The sequence below is a fragment of the Cynara cardunculus genome (assembly GCF_001531365.2).
Source record: "Cynara cardunculus var. scolymus isolate 2C chromosome LG 8, CcrdV1, whole genome shotgun sequence".
NCBI lineage: Eukaryota > Viridiplantae > Streptophyta > Magnoliopsida > Asterales > Asteraceae > Cynara > Cynara cardunculus.
Window position 1 is genome coordinate 18,031,468 of NC_037535.1, and position 9,851 is coordinate 18,041,318.

The following is a 9,851-nucleotide window of genomic DNA, read 5'->3' on the forward strand; positions in this document are numbered from 1 at the left end:
TTAATACAATTTGAATAAATAAAAGTTATGGTTCCAATTACAGACTATCGATGAAAAAAATTGTATGACAGTTTAAAATCCAAGGACGTCATGCTTGATAAACTTGGCAATATCAGTTTTCCTAAAGATGTAGAATGGATTCACCAATTTTCGATCGATATCAATCAAGATCAATAGATAGATGTCAATGACTTGCTTTCTTGTAGAAAAGAGAGAGATTTTGGAGAAGAAAGGCAAGAGAGAACAAGAAGCGCAAGCTGAAAAACAAGAAGAGAAGGTTAAGCAGAAGATGAGAAGGTAATACGGAACAAGCAATGAGTTTTAAGGATTCGAAATACGAGTTTCGAGGAAGAAAAGGTGTGAAGAAACAAAACTCTGGCCGAAACCACTATAATGGTTTTAAGGATGCGTTTGATATATGAGACAGAACAAAACTAATTACCCCAACATGAGACCGAACAAAAACCAACCGACCCGCGTTTGGCGTGACATGGTATAAAATTTCAAGAAAATGGATTCATAGCATACAAACCATATAAAGAATAATGAAATCCTCAAATTAACATCCATTTTCCATTAAATTTATGCCAACTCTTCAACACCTAAGGTTAAGATTTAAAACAACACCAAAAAGATTTGATGTCTTCTAACAACAATAAATAAGTCTAATGATTTCCTAAGTCAGCTAATACACCACTTATTTGATCAGCAAGAAACCTCGAACTGTGACGCGTTGAGCACCTCCAGAAGAATTAGGTTGACCAAGTGTAACATTAGAAATTGCACCGTTTGCAGCAAGAATGCAGATAGCTCTTGCCCCTTGCTGAGTGAAGGATATAATCTTCATATTAACATCCTAAAAACATCAGAAAAAGTTTAATTAGTGTTCTAAAGATGACAAATAATCATGCATAAAACACCAAAGACCATACAGTACGCATAAAGTTCCCTGTACAAGTTGAGGACTGATTACTTGCGGAGGTGGTGACTTTTTTGAACACGTGGAAGAGAAATGACTAAAAGGTAAATTTGGTCGGTGAAATGGCTATTTGTGAAATCTATCAAAAAAATTTCTCTATCAAAAAGAAATTATTCCTTGAAAAAAATATGTATGCTGTTTCTTTTAGAGATATGGATTACCATTGTCGGTAACTTGATAAGCCAAATCCCCAAAGGACTTTGCTAGGGTTGTTTCATTAAATACGTAAGAAAGATCATCTTGATTATCGTTTAAATTGCTCCATAGGCTATTTGGAGCATCTGCATACAATGATTTTAACAGATCAAGATTAACAAATGTAAATAGCTTACCAACAATCTGATAATGCTAACAGTACATGTATCATGTTATGAAAGATAAAGAATTGTATGTGGATGCTTACTTGCTTGCAAACCGTAATCTTCACCTTGCCAATACCACATTTCAGTGCTGCAAAAGAAAAAAGATGATCAACAAAATTTGCATTCTAATACTGTCCGAGCACACACTTCAAGCAACCAATCATAGTAACCCTAAGGGGCTGTTTGGTAGGTTTTCATTAAGTCCTATATGGATAAAGTTGTCAGTGTGGATTAATATGTCTATATGGTTAAGAAGGTTTTTGTTTGGGAGGGTTTTTTATAGATGAAAGGAGAGAAAACATGTACTCAGCTAAGGTGAGGAAACATGTACTCAGCTATCCAAAACAAAATTCACAAAGCAAACTGATTTATTACCCCCCCTTCTTAAAGTACATGTATAGAAGTGTTTGTTTTCAGAGGAAAAAGCATTGAAGTTAAAACATCAACATTTATGCTATCAAATGAGAATCTTTAACTTCAGCAATGTAGAATAAATTTAGAAAAGTGAAACCAGTAAAGAAAAAGAACTTGCCCCTCAACATCAAATGTCCTCAAGAAATGAGGGCCATGCTTTGTCTTTGAGAGCTCTGCCTGCACAGCTAACATTTCTGACACAATCAACACTCCCAGGCTAATTTCACCCTTTTCAACTACAATGAGAATAAAATCCCTAAGTTAGCAAACGAAATTCACAAAATCAAGCAAAAGCAAGGTCCCAAATCCTTCACTTCATTGCCCTAAACACCACAAAATTGTCAAAATTCATCTGCATTTATTTCAAAACACAGAAGAAATCATACAAATTCACAAACAAACGCATCTAAAAACACAATCTAGCAATGAAAATAAAACAGGAACCATAGTAACAACAAAACGTACTTGGGATGGAATGAACCCTAACCATTTACATAATAAGAGTTTGAATCGATTACCTGGATCGAGGAGCGATTGAGCCTTGAATCATAATCTGATTTTAAATCATGGACATCAATAGAGTTTGAATCGTCACTTTGGGAGGGATGGAGTGTATTCGAGGAATCGATTTTCTAAACGGCCGCATTGTCTTGTCGCCTGAGTAGAGCGTGCTTTCTTGGAGACTGAATCGGCGTGCGTGCAAGCGTGCGATAGGAGAGCAGGAGAGCGTGCGAAGGTGCGATAGGAGAGCATCTTCACGTGATTAGGGTTCAGAGGCAGAGGTGTTTATGCATGAATGGGTAGTACCTTAAATTGAAAATGCATAAAAAGTTGTACATTTTTAACACTTTAAAGGCTTTCTACATTAAAGGGTAGTACCTTATGCATGTTAATGTGTTTTTAAGACTTTAGTTATCAAGAATATCTATACTACTTTATAAATCAAATTTGCCTAAAGTCTTAAAAACACCTTAACATGCATAAGGTACTACTTTTTTTTAAAAATTTATATTTTATACCCCTATAATTAGTTAATTAATTAATTTACGTTCTTTACTTTTAAATGTTTCATTTTAAACATTTATCAAATTAACATACATACTCGTATATCAATTAAAACATGTTTAAAAATACATTTTTATTTTAACAAGTTACACCATTATAATCGTCTTGTTAATACCTTCGAAATGATCCAATATTGAATAGTTTTGGACTTAATTATATTATATATATATATATATATATATATATATACTGTGAAAAATATTTTTAATATTTACGATTTATACTTTTATAGTTATTTATTTATATATATACTATATATTTTGGGGTTAAGCTATCCAAATTGCACTGTATAATATATTCTGAATTAATATGTTTTTGGGTTTTTTTGAAATATATATATACATATATTAATTTAACCTTAATCTGAGTTTTTGGACAAGAAAGAAGGTAAACAGTTGAAATTTCATTCTAAAACTCATCTTTTTTTGTCTTTTCATGGCTTATGATCTATCAAATTTGTAGTTTTCTTTGTTGGTTTTGAGTATTTACCTTAAAACTCAAGTTTCTTGGTTCTTTGCTCTTGGTGTAAATCGAACACATTTGTGGAGTCGTTTAAATATGTTGGATTTTAAATATATTGGATTTTAAACTATTATACAATTTTTTTTATCGATAGTCTGTAATTGGAACTATAACTCTTATTTATTCAAATTGTATTAATATGTAAAAACCAAGTGTAACATATGTCATCGTTAAATCTTATCTTATAAAACCAGTAGAACTTCAAAATCGTTAAAATTCATGGCTCCGGTCGCATTGCGCGGGTGCACAACTAGTTTATTATTATTAGAAAGGTATTCGTATAATGCAGCGAAATACATCTCGATTTTAATGTTTTGTGTTTTTTTTTTTTTGTCTCAGTCGATGTTATAATACGATTTTATATGGTTTTGAAAAAACGATAATGTTTTTATTTTTAAATAAGATATAAATATGAAGCTATCATAAAGAATTAAAAAAATATATATATTGATATTAGTACCAAACTAACTACTTAAATTTTTTATTTTTTGTTTAATAATATTTTTTTTATAAATATAATAATTAAGTATTTTATTATAATTTAATGAGTATTCTAATTATATTTTTTGTTTATCTACAGTTATTTACACGAATTCAAAACATGAAGTTTTAATAAGTTGTACTTACGCACAATTTACTTGTAATCTTGAATTTTAAGTAATATGCATCAATAAACATTACTTAATGCATAAAAAATGATTTTTAAGAGCTTTTTGTCAAATGTTTTATAATATAATATATATTATATATCTTAACAGGTAATGGATAACGAAAAAAACGTCTACCCGTATCGCATCTACTAAGATGTTTGGGCAAGTTAGTAATGGATGAATGGATAAAAAAAGATTACATGTACATTTATCCAACGGTTTAAAACATAACGAATAACGGGTATACCCTTATCTATTGCCAACTGTACCGTTATGCATCAAAAGCACCTTGAATTACAAAACTACCCATCAATTTCAAACTATTGAATAAAACAAAAGGGTATTTTTTTTTCTCATACATTTATATATTTTTCTTCCTAGATTCCAGAACACGTAGTCAATCAGCAGTCACACAAACTTTGTTCATCTTTCTACAAAGTGATAAGAGGTGATGTTTTGACGAGCATGTATTGTCTTCGTGGTTTTTGTGACAAGTATAAGATCGTAGTTATATTGTTAATGGATTTTTAAGAAGTTGTACATATAAATTATTATGTTGTAAATGTTTTATAATACAACTAGAAGATACTCGCACAATTCAGCAAGATAAATCTTAATTTTAATGTTTAGTTTTTATATAAATTTGAAGATAGAATGAAATTTTGAAAAAAAAAAAAATCAATATTAGTATCAAATCAACTATTTAATAGTTTTTGTTTAGTTTTTATATAAATTTGAAGATAGAATGAAATTTTGAAAAAAAAAAAAATCAATATTAGTATCAAATCAACTATTTAATAGTTTTTGTTTAGTTTTTATATAAATTTGAAGATAACATAAATTTTTGGAAAAAATAAAATCGATATTAATATCAAATTAACTATTCAATAGTTCTCATTTTTTTTGTGCAACTTTTTTAATTGAATTTTTTATTATAATTTAATTTAGGTCTAATAACAAAGTAATTTTTTTTTGTTTAATAATATATTTTTTTATAAAGATAATAATTCAACATTCTGTTAGATATCAATAATTATCTTAATTATATTTTAGATTTTTTATTTTTAAAATAAATGTTTATCTTGTATTTGTGTATGGTTATCTGCAGTTAGTTACACGAATTTAAAAATAGAGCTTTAATAAGTTGTACTTACGTAAAATTACTTGTAATCTTGAATTTTAAGTAATATGCATTAATAAACAGTACTTCATGCATAAAAAATGGTTTTTAAGAATTTTTGTCAAATACTTTATAATATAGTATAGATAAATTTATTGTAATATAAACTATTATGTTGTAAATGTTTTATGATATAATAAATTTATTAGTATGGATATAATCACATGTGAATATACTTATTATTATAGAAGTTCTAATAACATATTAAAAAATGAAGTTTAAGTTTTTAAGTGCACATATTTATCAAAATGAAGAAAATTAATGCTTTTAAGGAGGTTTAGCACTTTTTGGTTGGAAATGGTCTGTAGTTATTTTATTACTCGCTTAATTCTAAAACAAGTGTCTATATTATTATTTTAGTTTGTCTTAAAATAAGTTTTAAACTCAAAATAAATATCTACTTTCTCATTCTACCCATAAGTATGAGATGAAGAAATCGCCTCCACCCTAACCAACACCACCACCGTCAGCCACCTCCGCCATAACCAACACCACCACCATCGATTACCACTACCACTACCACTACCACCACCAATATTTTTAACACGTCGGCGACAACTACCTCCTCCACCATTATCAATCGCCACCACCATCATTGTCTACCATCTTCACATTTTCCACAATCAACGTTGTCAATTAACCAACCAAACCACCGCCTTTACCTCCACCATTGTCTCTACCTCCATTACCATTATCGTTGCAACAAACCTCCACCACCGTTATCGTTGCAACTAGGAATGAGCACAGGCGGATACCCAACAAAATTCATGGAACTAGTCTCGAAACTAGAACAGGCGGTTTCTAGAATTAAGGAATCAGAACCGTTTACGTCGGTTCTTTATTCGGGAATTGGTCCCGAAATAGCCAGTTACGGTACCGGGTACCCGGTGTCTAATTTTTTTTTTATCATTTCATACTATTAAAAAGTAATTATTAGTCTGCTATAAAGCACAAACGTAAAGAAATGAATACTACAAACCTGAAAACTAATCCAATGTAAAGAAATAAATACTACAAAGCACCAATGTAGAAGAAACATTACAAGTGAACAAAAAAAACATAATAAATCAAACCCATGGCATCCATGAACAAAAAAAAACCCTACTATATCCGTGAGGAAACATTACTATTCAACAACAAAAAAACCTACTCAGGCCCATGGTACCCGTTAAAAAGAAAACTATTGTATCCATTGAGTGTAGAAATCGATTTTAAGGAAAGACCATGAAACCGTATTCGGTTTGCAGGAGATATCAAATGTAGCGGCGATAAGTGACTAAGTGTAACTCGAAAAGGTAAGTTAATAATTTTAGTTTTAGTTTTTTAAATATAATAAACATATAAAATATATATTTTTTTTTAAATAGCGAGTACCTATCAGTTCCGATTCTGGGTACCCAACCCGGTCCTGACGGTACCCAGCGGTTAACGGTTCTAAAAGAATGAGAACTGGAACCGAAACAGTCCCTATTGGCTCCGTATTTTAGGTACCAGAACCAATCATATCAGTTCTAGAACCGGCAGTTCTAGAGCGGTTTCGGTTACGATGCTCACCCCTAGTTGCAACAACCTCTATCACACCTATTGTCCACCATCGTTACATCCTCCATATTCATCGTTCTCCACGACCACTATCAGCTACCACTATCACCGTCCATTGCCACCTTTACCTCCACCACATCAGTCACAACTACCTCATACACCAATGTTGACCATCTTCATCCTCCACAGTTACCATCGTTCACTGCTCACCATTGCTTCTACCCCCATTGACATTCATGCAAGAAGGAAGTTTGAGCTTGATGCAAATGGCTAAAATATCTTCTGCTTTATATGATTATCAATCAGATAAAAAGTTATTCTATGTACCAATCCTTACATCTCCTACTACTGGTGGGGTGACATATAGTTTTGGTATGTTGGGGGGGGTATCATTATTGTCGAACCCCGCTAAGATCTCTTCGTTAGTTGGAGGAAGAGTCCGCCCAAATCGGATTTTTTGAGGAACGTATTGAGAGAGAATTTGATTTGGTTAGACAATGTATGGTTGGTAAACGAGGATCTATTTTTTTCGCAAGGTACGGAATGTATCGTCAAATATTCAATATGATTCCACAAGATCTAGTTTCGTTCAAGTATGGGATTCTAGTCAATTGAAAGGATCTTCTGATCAATCGAGATATCAATTTGATTCCATTAATAAGGAGGATTCGGAATATCACACATTGATCACTCAAGAGAAATTCAAAAACTAAAAGAAAGAAAGATTTTTTGGGATCATTCCTGTCTTCAAACGGAAGGAACATAGATAGAATCAAACCGATTCCCGAAATGCCTTTCTGGATATTCTTCAATGTCCCGGCTATTCACGAAATGTGAGAAGCATATGATTAACTGACCCAAAATAGCAAAGCCTTGGGTAAAAATAGTACTTGAGGCAGTTATTGTGGTTAAATATATTTTTCTTGTTTTTAAATAAGGGACTATATGAATAAGAGAGAAACTCCATGAAAGAACGATTAATGATTCATATTAATCACTTAGTGGGAAATGGCCCGAACAAATCCAACGAGTGATTAATAATCCTGTTAGACATAAAAAAAGTACCAGGAGGTCTCAGGTTCAAATCCAAGAAGGAATAAAAATCCCCTTGTGGCCACAGAGGTTCAAATGCGATGACTTCAGACTATCTGCAAAGCAGGTGGTCGCCCTAAGATTAGGGATGGGAATCGATCCCGACCCGTCGGGTAACCCGGTCCACCCGCCCCGGTCGGGGACGGGGATTCCCCGAAAAATCGGGTCCCGGGGACGGGGACGGGGACGGGGATCCCCGCTTGGCGCAAGCCGGGGACGGGGACGGGGACGGGTATAGCACTCCCCGCCCCGCCCCGTACCCGTTTTATATATATATATGTTTTGTATAAATTTGGGCTTTGAGCTTTGGGCTTTGAAATAAAAAAAGTAAATGCATATGCATCTTCTCCTTCCTCCAGTCCAGTCCATGAGTACAAATTCACAAATCACAATTACAATGTCCTTCCTGGTTCCCGGCTCCCGCCTCCCGCATCCTCCCTCCTCATTGTCATTGTACGATTTCCTTCCCTAGTATACGAGTAAGACACGAACGTCGGAGTTCGGACGGCGCTTAGAGACTCCCTTTCCCGACCAGACTCTCCCTCTCCGGCTAAGGCGACAGGCCGAGTGGCCGACGGCGACTCCCACTCCGGTTCTCCCTCTCTGGCTCTCCCTCTCCGGCTACTGGTCTTCTATTAATCATCTACCATTTTATACTACCACTTTGACTCTCCCTCTCTGGCTCTCCCTCTCCGGCTACTGGTCTTCTATTAATCATCTACCATTTTATACTACCACTTTGACTCTCCCTCTCTGGCTCTCCCTCTCCGGCTACTGGTCTGCTTTCTTTTAGAAATTAGGTTTTTGTACAAATTAGGTTCTTGTTGACAGTTGATATCTTGTACAAATTAGGTTCTTCAATTGAACTACGTTTTCGTTTAATAGTTCGTATAACTAAGGATTACTTGCTAATTCTAAGCTGTTTTGTTTAATTTTTATGCAGTTGATATTTTGGAATTTCACAAGGCGTCAACAGCGACGGTGGCGAACAACCGGCGACGAACAGATTAATTGATTTGAGGTATTAAGTATCTGTTCAGTTTATATCTCCATATCATGGTTTGTAATAAAATTGCTTAAAAAAATCCCCGTTTCCCCGTTGGGGACGGGGATGGGGATGTGATCATAATCCCCGGCGGGGACGGGGACGGGGACGGGGACGGGGACGGGGACGGGGACACATACGGGGGATCGGGGACGGGGACGGGTATTGGGGTCCCCGCCCCATCCCCGCCCCATTACCATCCCTACCTAAGATTAATCAGCTCTCATAACAGGTTGATATCCAGGTTAAAAAAAAAAACTATCATCCCCTTTCCTGACAAATCATATAGGTTTATGATTTCATTGCCCAATAAGTTATCAAATGAATTATAATTACAACTGAAACAATCGAAAAGGAAATATGAGTTAATATATTCTAGTTGAAAATATCGTAAAAATGAAAAAGGGAGGGAATCCCCTAAATTAATTAAAAAATATAAATCGGGAATTTAATTTATTTTTATTATATGATCTATTTGATCTCTTTTATAAGATGGCATGCCACCACCCAGACTTGAACCGAGATGCTATAGCACTGTAAAAATTGGATGAGTTTGATCTATGGTCATTGAAGCCTCCTAAAAAGATCTGCTAAATTCATCGAGTTGTTCCAAATAATTAAAACGGCTGGTGATTAATTGAATTCCTTGCTGGTTCTCTGTGAAATACTCGTTTGGCCGAATCTCTTTATGATAAACAGATTTGCTAGCTGCAACAACCTCCACCGCGTCTTTGTCAATTTATAAGCATCTTCGAAACTGAGTAAAGCATAATTTATAAGTTACAAATTGAACCAAATTTTTCGAACTATCATCAATTATGTTAAATTCTTCATTAAATTTTGGGAAAATTGTACCAAAATGAAACCAACTTTCACATGATTCCTATTTTGGGGAATGAACTTTCAAAATCATCATTTTGGGGAACCAATTTTCACCTGATTCCTATTTTGGGGAACCAACTTTTAAAATCGTCATTGGAGATTCAACTTGCACCTAATT

General features: G+C 33.9%; 1 long non-coding RNA gene across 1 annotated transcript; it reads right to left on the bottom strand.

The window, feature by feature from the left end:
- Nucleotides 1-546: 546 nt before the first annotated feature.
- LOC112517483 lies at nucleotides 547-1,429 on the bottom strand. Its single transcript, XR_003069683.1, has 2 exons — nucleotides 1,383-1,429; nucleotides 547-856 (listed from the first exon to the last, which is right to left on the bottom strand). It is a non-coding gene; the product is annotated as an uncharacterized LOC112517483 (long non-coding RNA).
- Nucleotides 1,430-9,851: the final 8,422 nt, after the last annotated feature.